The 15960-nt window shown below is 50.7% G+C and overlaps 1 pseudogene; it reads right to left on the bottom strand.

The window, feature by feature from the left end:
- Positions 1-14664, bottom strand: part of LOC129737381 (hydrocephalus-inducing protein homolog) — a 68180-nt pseudogene extending 53516 nt beyond the window's left edge.
- Between the last annotated feature and the right edge of the window lie 1296 nt (positions 14665-15960).

Consider the following 15960-nt stretch of genomic DNA (forward strand, 5'->3'; position numbering starts at 1 on the left):
TGCTTGTGGCCTCCCAGGGAATGGGTATATTTGGTCAATAGGGCCACATAACCACTTCAGAAGGTACTGAAGATCAAGGGGGTTGCTGGTAGCTACTACAGCATGCTAGAGCACTTTCCAGGAGATCTGAGAGAGACAAAGCTCCAGAAAAGGCTCCCAACCCACGCACCAGCCATTTGCTGCACCTTTTGCCTGTGCGCCCATCGGCATTCTGCTTTGGGGCTAAAGTGCAGGTTTGAAGCCGCTGCCAGCTCATCTCCACTTAAGAGCTCATTCTAATGAAGAATAGTGGATCCCAGGGACCAGATCAAACCTACTGGAAAACCAGGTTCTGGACCCCACAGGGTTTTTGTCAGGGTCTCAATACCAGTTGCTTTGATCTATCATCTCTGATTGCACTTGCTACTATAGACAAACTGCTGGTAAAGCTGATGATAAATTCTTAAATGTCTCTTCCACCAGCTCAGAGCTTGCCCATTTCTTAACACTGCCTTTGGTCCTCAGGAACTGAGCTCCTAGAGCTGTCGTCTGCCACGCAGGATCTTACACAGCCCGAGGGCAGTCCAGCTGCCTTCCTACATTTGCTCGTTCAATCTAACAGAATCAGTCTTGCACGACTGTGCACTGAAGACACCGTTGCACTATAAAACTCCACTCTGCAGCTTGCAGAGTTTTAGCAGAGGCTGCGCCATGCTTCAAACACTATAATCAACAGCAAACCCCACGTGCCCTGCCCATTTCCAGCCACGGCAGCAGTACAGCAGCTCACGCTCTCTGGCTCCTTTTTGTCGCTGTTTACCAACTGTATTATCACACAACAGTGTTTTGCACAAAAAGAGATGAGCTCCCTACCTCTGAGGGCTGATGCAGTAGCGGGCCGCCCCGTTACCGATGTTGCGAACCAGCAGTGTTTTCTGGGTGCTGTACTTGACTGGACAGGCTGAGAAGTTCACCTGGTCGGGGAAGTCCAGGATAGCTCGGGCACCTATAGCTCGGAGAGGCACAACCAACTTCTCCCCTTTCTGTGATGCAGATGAGCTCGTGGAAATAATCCTGCGGGGAAAGAAACAATCTCAGCACAATGCTTTTAGTACTTTCCCCACGGCAGAAGGAAAACTGCTGTTTTCTATGGCTGTAGCAGTATCATTCAGTAACGCAACAGTACTTTTTACCTTCATGAGCTTTCATTCCAGTAGCATGACTTGCACAGGGTCGTTAACTTGCAAAGGAGAAACAACCCCATTGATTCACCTGCTTTTGCAGCAAGCTGGCAGCACCACAATTATCTGATGCTTTGATTCCGAGACACCAGAACAGTCTCTTCATGCAAGGGATCACAGCACTAACGCAACCTGCTTCGATCGCCACTGCAGACTATTGGAAGCACCACTGAGAACCCAGCTGTGCCACAGCACTAACTCCAGTGCCAGCAACGCGGCGACCTCGTTGAAGCTTGGCAGGGGATGCTCAGGTACACTTTCAAAAGGACTTCACCACATGCATAGTCAACGGTCAGTCTTCGGTGAAATACTTCACAAGCTGGACACGGTAATTGCGGCAGCGTCAGGGCAGTGCAGGGTACGGCTGTATTTCCTGCCCCTTCTCACAGCGTTATAGGGCCAAGGCTGGGGACACGCACCCTTCAAAAGCCACCTGATCCATCTCCCCACACCAGAGCTGGCTCAGCTCCAGACCCAAACTGTTTTTGCGAGAGGTTTCACAAGTACCTAGAAGCGCTAACGGTTCCACCCCTGCCCTCAGCAGCCTATGCCACCTCTGCGCTAGAATTAAAGGGTGTTAGTTCTTCCTGTGTCTGAACTCCGTTTCCCTTTACATCTCACCCAGCCTCAGGGGGCACAGGAGACAGCCCTGGCTGATGCCGTAATCACACCCCTCTGTAAGGTCTGTTCTAGAGGAGTAAGTGACGGCGTGCCTGGTTAGCACACCCACCCCAGGCAGGCGGCATCGGGAGCTGCACACGGGGGACACTCAGACACCCCACCAGAGCAAAGCCGGCTGTGCAGTCCCAGCCACTGCCTTCTGCAGAACAGAGCCAGGCAATCCCCCCCGCGCCCCGGCTGTCTGGCGTTTAGCAGCAGGAAGGCAAATCAAATTACCAAAATCATGTTACTGTAGAGATGAGCAGAGCAGTCTCCAGATGTATGGCGTGGCATCGCTGCGCTGGAACTATCACCTTGCCCCCACTGAAATCAGTGGTAAATCTGCTGCCATAGGGCCAGGAGCCATTACCCCCAGCAGCGCTCTTATGGATGAGCTGATAAAAACTCTGCTTCTCGTCACTCACTGGCTGCCCTGATTTTTTCCTCAGTGCTTTTAATTAATTTGATATTTTTATCACTGTTGAAGCAGCAAGCGCTTTAGGATTTTAATGATTTAGGAATTGCATACAGCAGCAAACTCCCTTCAGCAGAACCGATCCAGACTCCCCCACAGCTGGGATTTCCTGCTCCCGTCCCCATCCCCTCCTGGAAGGGCCCTAAGGCAGCCAGCCCAGGCACAGACACGTACCTATTGCTCTAACGCAAGCGCTGACAGCCAGCGCCTCACCCACCACCCAGCACCTCGCCTACCACCTGCTCAGCTGGGGTTTAAGCTTGTCAATACAGATGCTGCCCCATCCAAGACAAAAAGAATAATCTCCTTTTCTAGACATCTCAAATATTCACCCTAGAAACTGCAGAAGGGCTTTTGCTTTTCCTATTTGGAAGGTAAAATACTAGGAAGGGAACTGCAGCAAGCAACCTGCATGATTTAATACCGCATTTCAGGAAAGCGTTTCATCTTCAGCAAGTCGTTCTGAGTTAGCAATTTTGTACTCAATCTTGCAGCCTAAGCCCTCTAAAATAAAAGCTATGGGCAGCCCATATGAATTTAAAGCACCTATTACCTGGCTACTTCACGTCCTGCACTGTTTCGATCCTCAGAAACTCATTAGCAAATGAAGAATGTTATTTGCTTTTGTTGTTGTTGTTCTTTTGGCCACACTACTGTAACAAAGGCATTGCAAAGCCAATTGAAAGCTACCTGCCTTATTAAGTCTTGGCATGCCATATTTACTTAGCTCCCTCTTCCAGGTGCCAGGTAGGCAGAGGAGGATGCAAGTTCAGATCAGCAGGAGGATAAAGAAAAAAGGAACTTCAACAACTGGAGCTACTTGGAGCAAGTAAAAGGAAGTAATTGTCAAGGTGTTGTCATTGCTAAGGAGCAAATGGATCAACAGCAATGCAATTAAGAGCCCAAGAAATAAATCCCCCCCAAAAGCAAGCACAGGCAGCCTTCCCAGCTCCGTTGCTGGTGAGGGGCGCTGGGACCACCTGCACAGCAATGCACAAGGGATTTCTCCAGGGACCTGAGGGCAAGGCTAAAGCAACAAGGATTTGGTTTCACAGAGACAACCACGACCTTGAGAGAGAAAGATGCCTCTCGCCATTCATGCAGATGCACATTATGCTCCAAGCCCCCTCTCCAGGGACACCGTGGGACATGGCATCCCGTGCAAGGCTTGACTCAGCACTTCAGAGCGGGCTGACCCTTCAGCCACGCTCTACCACCCCACCAACGTGGGACCCTGCACCAGGCTGAATGCAGCGCCAGCCCAAACAGGGGGAAACCCAAGGCAAGAGGGGTGCTAGGCAGAAGCTGGCTGTTTGTGCCACTGTGAACCCATGGTCCCTTAAGCTTTTGAAAGCTGAATTGCCCTCCCTTGGGGGCAACAGGTTGCAAAGTCTCTACTTCAGCACTGCCTCGTGTTACCAGGGCACTAACCCTGCTACGCACTTGCTTGCAGCCTAGGGGCACAGTTGAGACCAGTTCAAAATGTTGTTCTGCTTCGCAACTGCAAACCCTTAGCAGACTGTTTAAGACCAGGTTTCTAAATAAACGTGCCTGGATGACAGAGGGGTTGCATCCCATCTATGCTTTAAAGTTTGCTGTGTTTAGACACAGCTTCAGGCTATAGGTTTTCATGAAAATACGACTTCATCCTGCATACAACTCCCCTCTCAGTTTCACGGAAGATACAGACAGTTGTACGATGGCTCCCCTTCTCGTGCTCCCCTGTGACAAGCAGTAAATTACAAGCTCTGGCCTTCCAGGTATCACCACTGGCGTCTGAACTGGCACCCACTGAGACTGAAGCGGCTGCTCGTCTTGGGTGTTGTTTCAGGCTCTTTGTAAACTCAGGCTAACAGTAATTACTGTCGCAGCAATATCAAGCCTAACTGCCCAGAACCCCAAACTCAGATGTCAGTTTCCCTGCATAACCTATCCCAAATGCTTCACTGAATTCCTTGCAGCAGCCAACTTGCAAAGAAAAGATCCTTGTAGCATGAGGTAACACAGCAAGCCAAGCAGGGAAAGCTCCTGCTGAAACCCTGATATAAAAAAAGGCTGGAAAATAAGGGCCGTGACAACAGAGGAGAGACCAGAGGATGAAGATCCGTTCGCAGCAGAGGGGGTGCCCCTGCGCCTGCCCCCCTCAGCCGCCGGTTCGCAGGAGTCTTTGAAATGAGTCACTTGGCTTCAGGTTCCTGTGGCGCCGCGCCATTTGCCTTGGTCTTCTGCCCCTTTCCTCCTCACAGGAGTCATCTTAAAAGTATTCTTGGAATAGCTTCTGTGCACAACAAAACATCTAGCAGGGCTGGGCTGAATTTTAAAGGACTTCATTTCAGTCATGCAATAACTCACCGTCCTGTCATATTTCAGAGTAATCAATGTGCATTAATTCAGTCTCCACTGAGCATCAGCAATGAATTTCACAAACCTCACAGACTGAACTTGCACTGCCTGAAAACAGTGCACTGCTACAGTGAAAAGAGCAAGAGGACAACACAGAATAAGCTCTGCTATGTTTTTATGTGCTTCTTGCTTCCTTCTTCCTTTACAATAAACTACTAATAAGCCTGAAGGACGCACAAATGGAAGTATTTCTGTCTGTTGTTTATCTGCCGGTCAGTGCCACAATGGTTTCCAGTTCAGCAGAGGCCGTCAGACCATAACGCAAGAACACATGGGAACAGGGGCTGGCACGAGAACACCCACGCTGTACAATGGAGCCATAAAACAGAAACGTGCAAATCAGAAGCAGCAAGAGTAACAAACTGGAAATGTTGCCCAGCAGAAAAATTAGCAGTTCATTTATAACACAAGTGCCAATAAACCAAGAGGCGCGTCAGCTATTCCTTTTCTGACAGTCTGACCACGTGGCACATTCCCAAATGACTGCGAGACAGTAGGAAACTGCTCATTTTCCAAGAAAGGGCTACGTGGCATTTCAGCCACTAACAACTCACATGGCCCTATTACTTAGGGCTGAGGCACAATTTTACTCCTTTCAATCAGGAGTGACTTCACTGAAGTCAGACTTACGCCAGGGAAGAACAGATTCAAAGCAAGAGAATGACACAAACCGGCTCCTCATCAGGAAGACCCAGACCCCACTTCACTGGGTTACCCACAGTCCCTGTGGATCATGCAGTATCAGAGATGTAGGAGTTATTCAAAGGCAGCACTCCTGAGCCTTCCACAACTAACACACAGATACTCTGCAGGCAAGCAACTGCAAGCCCAACACAGGTGGCTTTACAGAACCATCTCCCAAAGCCTGCCTCTTGGCTAAGGGCTTTTCAAGGTGCTCTGCACATCCTGACCATGCTACTGATGCATTTCTAGCTGAGCGACAGCACTCCGGCACTTTCCTGACTCACACTCCATCAAGTACGAGACAAAAAGTTCGATTTATACAACATTCTGGTTCTGCTGTAGAGTCCCCATGTGCTCCTCACCAAGCAGCCCACATCCCTCTCCCAATGCCCTGCAAGGAGCACAAAACCCAGGTCGGCAGAAACCGCCAGGGTGTCGCTCGAGCTGTGCAGAGGACCTCGCTGGCACAGCTCCCTAATGCCACACACTCACCAGTTCAAGGGCAAGACAAGGGACAAAGTACTGGACATGAGTGTTCCTGGGAGTTACCTCACCCTACTTCTATTTGGGGTGATGTTCATGTGTTGCTCTGCTGCTTCTCTGTAGTTGAAGAGCAGCTCTTTGCCCTTCATGGGAACCGATTTACTTCCATCCCAAAAATGAATGCTCATGAATACTAGTCAATCACATTTTAAAGGAAGCAGTGTCCCCTGCAAAGCCTACCTCGGTGAGATTAAGCTCTTATGTCACTTGGGCAGTATGGAGAACTGCCCTAAGCCAACATCGTTTTAACCTTCCATACGAATGACATAAAACAATTTCTCAGTCCCTCCGCAAAGCAACAGATCATTTCACAAGCATGGGGAGCCAGGCACCGCAGGGCATTTCCTCTCTAGTTTGCTACAGCCATGCTGTTTGAGGATAGGACAGGGTGTTCAACTAAGTCTAAGCAGCAAACAGAAGATGAGAGAACAGCTGTGCCCAAAGAGAGCCTGCACCTCTGGCCTGGCACAGAAACACCAGCTGGCTCAGAGCGACCCCCTCACCTTGCATCACCCACAAAGTCACGCAAAGAACTGTGCCAAGAGGCAGCAGAGTGCTGGTGTAAAGAGTCAGCCTGTCTGTCTGTGTTCCCCTGCAGGGCTTCCTCCCTTCCATGCCAGGTACTAAACCCTTTTGCGTTAACAAGCCTCCAGGTAACACCGCCGCCCCTTCACATCACGGCACAGTGCCAGACTTGCCAGGGCCACAGCACCGACGTTCCAACCTCCGAGCAAAAGCATGGCACACGGGGCAGGGAATAGGTGCCAGCTGACACAGCAACCACAGCCCCATGCACGCAGGCACAGCCACACCAGCGTGACTGCCCAAAGGCTCCAGGCTAACACTCTGCCTGCAGATGCTACCTGCCCCTTCACTCCTGTGTGCGCTCCAGATGCCTCAGTCCTCTGCAGCACACCAGCCTCCTGCTGGTTAAAGACATCTGGAGCTCAGCGTGTCTGGGCCAGGCTGGCTCCCTGCCACGAGCACAGCGCATCTTCTCCCCTAGAATCACAGCTGGAGCACAGGTGGGCAAGTATCCTCAGGGGCAGCACAGCGGCAAGGCTGGAACACAGAGGGTATGAAAAAGCATCACCTTCGCTCCAGCCCAGGGTGAGGCAGGGAACTGGTTGCCAGACGGGAAAGGGGAAAGCTCTCTGGATCTAGCCATTCCCCTAGCGTTTTCCATCATAATTAAGCCCCTAACATCGAGTAGAGAGGTGCGATGGCTAAACACCTTATCAGCACCCCTCCCTGCCATTTCCCTACTGTCCCACGTGCGCCTTCCCCTGAAAACGCCCAGGAAAGCACAGGGAGGGAACGCACAGCTCGTCAGTCCCTGCTGCGGTGGCATCGCATGGTGCTGCCAGCCAGGATGTGACCAGCTGCAGGCTGCCTGACCACAGCCTAGAGCAAACCTCGCAGCACGGCATGGGCTATGACCGGTGTGCAAGAAAAGTGCCGGCTTCAGACAGAACGTTCCGCCGTCTCACTACTGCGGCCAACACGATATGCATTCAAGAAGCAACTCCAGTTTTCAAAGGTGGTGGTCCTCACTCTGATCAGGCTCAGCTTTGGGTCCTCCAAACAACAGGTTTGTATTTATGCAAACAGGCTTTTGTATTTATAATTATCAGAGCAAACCCGTAATTATGCAGCAATAGTCAGATACTAGAAACCAACACCATGAGAGGCCACCCCACCACACAGTGCACTCTTATCCCTGAAGCCAACAGACATGGCATTAAACGTTCCAGCACCAAAGGATAATCACAGTCTGAAGCATAGAAGAGCCTCCAGCCTATGACAGCATCATCTTCACCACAGGAAAAGTTTCCCCCAGCTGCAGATCCAGTGCAATGCCACCGAAACCAGGACAGTGCCTCAAAACCCACAGCAGATGCCCTGTTCTGAACCCAGCCCCGCAGGTTCACCTCCCACTGAAGGCACACACCTCTCGGGACCTCCAGTCTCACCTTGTTCTCATCAGGGGAGAAAACGATGCGGAAAGTCGCAAGCATGCCAGGCAGTACCTTGCGGCACACAGCATGGTGGCTGATCAGCTTGAAATAAGGTGAGCTCTCCAAGATGACCTTCACCAGCCCAGGAACCTGCAGAAAAGAGAGGAAAGTATGATCTTGCAGCTTGTGGAAACAGGAGGAGAAGAGGCCTGGTGATACCACCTTCACAAAGCACTTTTAGCTCTGGAGGTACATACACGTAACACATAAGAGTGAACATTAATCCCTTCTGCCTGGGCAAAACAGCTCGAGGCCAGAGGCAGCAGGGCGATGAAGGAAGGGCCAAGCAGGGAAGACACCAGCAGCACGGCGGTATAATATCTGAATCAAGTCACCCGTGTATTCAATAAGCCCAGAGAATCTGCTGGCTTCTGCCCGTACACATCCAGGCAGACATGCCCCTAGAAGGGGCATGTATTATCTGAACGCCAAACAGTACGTGTTAATCCTGGCGGAAGGAAGAAATTCACTTTAACGTGCTGGGTTTGAGCGGGGCAGTCAAGCTGCGGTGCTACAGCCATGTAGGCAGACCAGCAAGAGGGGACCACAGATACTGTGGCCTTACTGGGAATAAAAGCAGCAAATGAAGAGCAAAAGGAGGAGACCCAGGAAGACAAAGAGACAACCCCAGAAACAGAGAGATGGCTGGGAAAATCCAAAGGGAGCTGGAAAGAAGCAAGGGAGAAGCACAATATGCTACAAGGAAAGGCTGATGCAGAGGATGAGAGCCAGCAACCTGGCCAAGTGATGGAAAGCCAGGCGACCCCCCAGGCTGTGCCTATCAACTAGGGGCCTCAAAGGCATTTTCTGCCCCGAGATACATGACTGGCACTGCCTGGTGGTGGTTTCATTATTAAAAGCCAACCTCTGCTCTCCGGAGGCTCCTGCTGCCTGTGACTGTAGCCAGGCAGCTGCCAGCGCAGGCAAGCCAGATCCCTGGGGACCCCTGCCCACCCCCAGCAGTCCCTGCAGGCACCCTGCTGCACGGTTCTGCCCTCTGGGGCACCACCAGCACACAGACAGCACACAGGCATTTTCCTAGCACATAGAGAGCAACCCCTGAGCGCCAAATCTCAAAGTCTGAAGCAGGTGGTTTGGACTGGTGGGCAGCTTCACGGATCAACAACAACCCCACATGAGGCTTGGAAAAAATGGAGGCTCACTCTGCACCACCCACCCGAGCCTGGTAACCCGTGGCCAAGGCAGTCCTGAACTCTCCAAACGCCCTTGGAACGCAGCAATGTCCTGGGGCGGCGAGTTCCAGGAGCCAACTTCACAGTGCAGACAAGCATTTTGGTCACCATGTCCCTTAGAAGGGGAGCACGTGTGGCTCAGACCTTCAGCAAAAGCCACCCAGAACATCTGAGGGTGCTGAGGAACAGCCTGAAAATAGAAAAGCAATTTTTACAACACAGGTAAGAGCAGGAAGTATATAGTACAGCACTTCTGTAGCTGCATGATTACAGAGCCTCTATGCGGAATATATTTTGCTGTCAGCTGGATTTTTATGGGGCAGACAACTTCAGGCTACCATGCAGTGTAACTCAGTATGATTCAGAGGAATGTGGGAAACTGGCACGAAAAACTTGAGACGGAGCACAACGTTGCTTTTCTCCAGGACATCGCCAAAAGCCAACCAATTTAGAATATAACACCCTCGCAGGATTATCCTCTCTGTCTTTCTGTATTTAAAACATACCAAAGATTTTCCTGGAGCTTATCTTACTTTTACACCCATGCTCTCCAGTGGTTGAGCTCTAACTAGCTTCAAAACTACATTGTTTTGGGAAAAAAACCACAGTTCACACATTGCCTCCCCCTTCACAGGGCACGTAAATCCCAAGGTGCAGCTTTACACAGTACAAGTTTATTATCATTTACTGGGAATGGCAGAAATGTTAATGCAGATGATCTTTTCCACTTGAGGAAGCATGAATAGAGCAAATTAACTGTTTGCCTGTTGGCTGGTACTTGGCAAAGATAAACATTTTGAAGTGCTGCATGGATAATGGAGCAGGTGAAGCCAAAGACTCAGTGGGAATGAAGCAGGGAGTAGGAAGAGAGAAAGTGAGGACTGAGGCACATTTTAATCAGGGACGAGGATACCTACAGCAAAGACTGCCCAAAATTCAGCGCAGATCACACCAGTGGCATCCCCCGGGTGCAGGCACACATGCTGCATCTTATCAATGTTCCCAAGTTAAATGCCAGACCAGGAATGGTGCAGTACTCTCCCGGAATAACTGAGGGAGCACACCCGCATCCTTCCTTGCCAAAGGGTCTTCCATTTTCACCCACATCCCTGTCACAACCTGTTATCTCAGGAGATACTTGGACTTGCTGTTCTTCCACCTGCAGTATGCCTCGACAGCTTTTTTTTGTTGTCCACCTGTTTGCCCTCCCCAACAGGGAAATTTGGAAAGGAGGCGAATTCACCGTCTCTTGTGCACACTTCCATCTTCCCATCCCACCCTGCCCTCACGCATACCCCTTCCTCTTCATTACAGAAGAGTATCCTTAATTACACCCCTCTTTCTGACCTGTCTCTACTGCCCGTGCACTTACTGCTATGTATCAAGAGAAACCCCTGCGTGTATGAAAGTGCGCAGGGAGAGAACACCAAGCTCAGCTCCTTTCCTCCCTCCTGCCTTTTCCCACCAGCTTGCCCTTGGCACATGCCTCATTCCAGCAAACGTTTCCCCAGCTGAAGTTCAAAAGGTCCCAATTTCCCTCCTGACAGTGGAACAAAACTGCTGACATTTTTCAACTTTTCCATTCTCAGCTTTCTTGGGAAGTCTCAAAATGATCGTTTTTTTCAAGTAAAGGTGGAGACCTTTGAGGGCACTTTACTCCAAACAGGCCGTGGCTCTCCAAAGGGGAAGCAGAGCATCACGTTGTCTCAGGAAAACCTGAGCAGAACCCAATTAAGCTTAGCAGGAGCCTGAAGGGGCACCTAAAGGCCTCCCGCTGCTGCTGCTAAATCAGCCTGCTTCCACTGCTGTTTCAAAACACCTTTCCTGAAGCGCTGTTACCACTAATTATAACTTACTCCAGCATAAAGTGGAGAAGACCCCACCCCGAGCTCTGACAGCCCGTTCAGCTCTCTGTGCAGCTCACCCAGAGGCAGAGGTGCCCTGTGGAAACTGAGATTAACCACGGAGCCACCAGGACGCGGTGCACACTCGAGGGAAAGCACGAGGGCAGGGAAGAACTGTACAGCCCCCAACATTCCCACCCGTGCAGGGCTGCCACGGGGAAAGGTGCTGACCAGAAAAGCTCCTTTCAGCTAGGTACCACCAACACACAGCCAAAACCAGGGGGAGAAACCTCAGCATGGCAAGATTTCCACCGTCTTGCAAAATAAAGGCGGTGAGACGTTTTATTCTGGATGCGCTGTGCTGCAGCAGGCGACTGGCTGTGCTGTGCACCGCACGGATGACACTGCTCTCCAGTTCCAGCACAGGGTTAAACTTCCACATCCCAGCACTTACCTTGTCCACGTTCCTCAGAATCAGTGGCACTTCATAGACCTCATCGGGGACGTAGCTCTGAAATACCACCTCTGATGGGAAAGGCCGGAACAAGCTCTGTTCCAGGGCAACTGCCGAGAACTGGAGATGCAAAAGAGAGCAGAGAGTTTCAGCCGCGGGGAGAAAGACTCATCGGTGAGAGAATACAACACTGGCCTCCAGCGAAGGACAGTCCCTTGGTGAGTACGCCTGCCCAGCTCACGCTAGGGGAACAGAAGCTCACCCACCTGTGTTCTGAGCAGATCAAAAGTTTCTGGGCCACACTAGAGCAGGCTCAAGCGAGCAGCTCTTTTGGCAGGTGTTTCTCCAGGTCTCCTTCTCCAACAGGCAAGGCAGCACTTACCTCCGGCAGAGCCCTGGGCTAACACGGTCACACAGCTCCAGAGCACTCACTGCAAGAGCTGTAAGCACTCGTGGAGCAAGGGAAAGCCAAGAATTTACAGGAGACCCCATGGGAAACAATTTGGGGATCATCTTTACATTGAGACACAGAGACCGAGCCCAACGCATCCTCAAATCTCTTTTTTGACACACAGCCCAGAAACCAGGAAGAAGAGAAGACAGGCCAGAAAGGAACACCGCCGTTAAGAAAGCGACAGATGAGGTGGTAAGTTCCAGGTACTTTCCCAGCATCACTGGGCAATCTGAGTAAAGCTGGACTTGGCATCTCCTTTTCCCACGAGCTTTAAATGGATGCTTCATTATATTCTATTATTGCCAGTTTCTTTAATACCACTACAGAAGCAGGTCTGAAAACATACAGAAACAGCAAATGCTTACAGCGCCGAGGCGTTACTTTGAGAAAACTCCTCCCTGCTCTGCCTCCCCCCTTCCAGCTGAACTCTTCACACTCACAAGACACAGGCACGTCTCCTGCTTCTCCACAGGAGTCAGGGTCGTGCTGAAGCCAGCGGCCACAGCACACGGCCAGTTCTGTGTGCGCTCGTCCGAGGCGTTCCCAACCTCACGCGCTGTCTAGGGCAATCCTTAACCAATTTGCTACAGGTCTCTCGCTGGCAGTTTGCCACTCAACAGCCTACCTCAGTCATCTACCCCTTTGGAACGTGTGTTATACTAAGCAGATCTGTAAGAAAAGCAGCTTTAAACACACGTGTAAATAAACATTGATCCAGATAAAGCACACCCACTCCCCTCTGCCCAGGGCCATTCCCCTGTGTACCCGGCAGCCTGAAAAATCTAACACCCTGTACGGGTCCCACTCGTTGTTCCAACCCAAAGCATTCATGCAATTGCTTTAGCTACACCTTGAGTAGTTACCGTAGGCCCTCAGCCCTCAAAGGCCAATGCTGCCACCACTGAGGGCATCCTATGACCCCAAGTGTTCGACAGAGACTACACCAAACCAAGGGCTGGCTATTTCAGCAGGAAGGTGGGAAATTGCAAGCTTGCATCCTTGTGGCCCGCCCCAGCCTTCCCCCAGTATCATGCTTTAGCCGCAGTAGCTCATCTCCAGCAAAAGCCACCAACTTCAACAGAGGTTGTTTATACGGGCTTAGCGCAGGTCAGGACTTCAACATCTCACTGGGGAAAAATGTTTTACCTTTCCCCCAGCAGAAGGAACTCCACACCGGCAGCAGTCTGAAACAACAACAGGACTTAGTCACCAAGGCATTTAGATAAGCTGGAGGCAAGCCTGTCACAAGCACGCGCTCTCTTCAAACGTCACATCAAACAGCAAGGAAAAGGGCAAGAAAAGGCTACCTTACGATGGGAGGCTTCGCTCATGTCTAGAATCTGGACAATCTGGGGTCGCCGCATCTCCCGAGTGCTGGCCAGCCTCTGCTTGGTGGTAAGAGACATCTCCTTCAGGAGGGCAGAGGGAGTCAGCTGAAATGCAAAACACCAGCAAGAGCTACAGAACTGCCTTTATTCAGAAAGGCTTTTCTTCTTCAAGAGCCACCGATGAATAATTTGTGATCATAGCCGCTAGGATAGTCCTGGAAGTCCCATAACTACCTGTTGAAATATTTACCATTAGTAAATTAATGATAGAGAGTGCAATACACATGCTCCAAACAAGTAGCTTTGTCCCGTTAGCTTCTCCTTCGTGATTTGATGTGACATGTTGGGGGTTTTGCTCTTCGGGCATTTGTTTCCTTTCCAGTTTGGCCGGAGTGAGCCAGTGACCTTTGAAAAAGGTTGGGAGGAGTTACCAGAAATCCCTTAACTCCACCCTTGCACAACGCTCACAACCACCACACATGTGGAGATGTCACTGCTGGGTGAGTCAGGAAAGCAGAAAATCAGTGTTGTGCCAAGACTGAGGTGGAGAGGAATGGCTCCAAGTTTTAGTTATCTCTTTTGAATTAGCACTTGTTTTCTCTGTTTGGGCCTCCGAGACCCCTCCACAGAAGTATGCAAAGGTACCTCCTCGACAGAGCTTCAGCACCAGGTCATCTTCAGCCAAGTGAGCTCTGGTCAGCAAAGGGCTGTCTGAGGACGGGGAGGAGGAATTGCCCTGACTCCGCTGCTGTCTGCAGCGCTGGATCTGTGCTCCACACGGGATACGGGACAGAACAACTGTTTTGGAACCTGTTCCATCTGGGACCAGCCATACCTCTCGAAACCTTCAGGCAGAGTTTGAGCAGCCCACCACGTGCCCAGCTGCCTGGAGGGCAGGTATGGTCAGAGCAGCGCTGGCCAGCATCCCGAGGTGACAAAACGTTACTGCCCACACAAAGGGGGCGGAGAGAAGCACACGCTCACGCTTCAGCTATTCCGGTGCAATGCCCGGTACGTTCATTTAAATGGCTCCAGTGGCACATCCAGACACAACTCTGGACTTCCCCTGAAGCAGCACACAGTCCATCCCCTACCGCACCATGGTCACCACCTCCGACAGAAGCATGGCAGCAGAGAGACGGGGAGGTGGTGTCCAGCTTCACAGTGCTGCCAGACAACAGGAGGGGCAGGTAGAGGAAGGACGCGGGGGCAGTTTCCAGCCTTACACAGCTCCTACCTGGCCGCAGCAGGTACTTACAGTTGCAGGCTTCTCTGTCCCTCTGGCTAGCTTCGGCTTACGAGGCACTACCACTTGGCTCGGGAATCTACCAGCCATCCTGGAGGACCCCGTGAACCAGCGGGGCTTTCCAGTGGCCATGCCTCAGTTGACCTGCAAGGAACAGCAACGGGACTTGGAAAACCCAGCATCCCCTTCCATGGCAGACCCAAAGGAGACAGCTGTGTCTCCGGGCTGTGGCTCCTTCATAACTGGAGAGCAGCCGGCATCCCCACCCTGTTTCATAACTAGACCATATTTCAGTGGCAGAGTTAAGACTGATAGAAGTAAAAGCCCAGAACAAACACCCCAAAACAGCCTTTTGCTGTGGGCGCAGTCCCACAAGCCACAAACACACATCAAAGACTGCTGCCACTTCTCATCTTCTCCCCCTCTTCCATGTATTTTGGAACTATTTGCTGGAATTATTATCCAAATCTCTATTAATACCCAAACTGTCCTTTATTACTCTTTAAAAGTTTTTTGGTGGGAACAATGTCACTTCACTGCTTCATTTTGCAAAAACAGCTGACCCGATGTGACTTTGTGCCTGACCCTACTAAGTGCTCAGACTATTATGAACAACCTTACACCCAGGGATCGCTGCTGCCCCAAGCATCAAAATCAGACTGCTCTCCTACTTTGCAAACCAAACGCCCATCCTTTGTGCAAGGAGGTTGGTGATGTTTTTAACTAAGGGACCATAGAGTTCAACACTCTGATTAACAACTATGGTTTCTCAAAGCTAATTTGGTTAGGTTACAAAACTTATCCAGCAAATATGACTCCTTCCAGGCATGAAATTACCATGCCCAAGAGCCTTTCTCCATGGAGAATGAGGGCCTTATTTTTTTCACTTACTAACACCCAAACTCTAAGCTCCCTACAGGCATGAAAAGCTGTAGCAGCAGAAATAAAAGCATGAAACCATTAAAGTCGCATGAGCAATTAGCTCAAATAGAAATACAACAGATGTGACAGCTTGGCCACTTCAGGCTATCCTAATGGCAGTTCCTCTCAAGCATCCTTATCCTGCAGGCAGCATGGCTTGACAGGTCCATGGGCCATCCTTCTTCTATCACCAGCCTGCTGACAACCTCCCCATCTGTCTCTCAAAAAGTGGGTGTGCAAGAAAGGGAAAGAAAACACCCCCAGAAAGTGGGTCTCAAGCACCGACAAAAGTCAAAGGTGAGTATGTACAGCATTTACTAAGCACTACTTTGGACGAGAAATCATTTCCCCTCCCTTTCTGGCTAACTGGACCAAGGAACAGATGGATGTCCCCACCTCTTTTTTTTTCTGGGACTTGAAAGACCAGTGGCCTCAAACCCAGCTCTACCCTAAAATTATTTTACATCCTGACAATAAGTAAAAAATCACAGATCCTACCCCCTCCTGCTTCCTCCTG

Source organism: Falco cherrug, chromosome 14, assembly GCF_023634085.1.
Source record: "Falco cherrug isolate bFalChe1 chromosome 14, bFalChe1.pri, whole genome shotgun sequence".
Taxonomy (NCBI): domain Eukaryota; kingdom Metazoa; phylum Chordata; class Aves; order Falconiformes; family Falconidae; genus Falco; species Falco cherrug.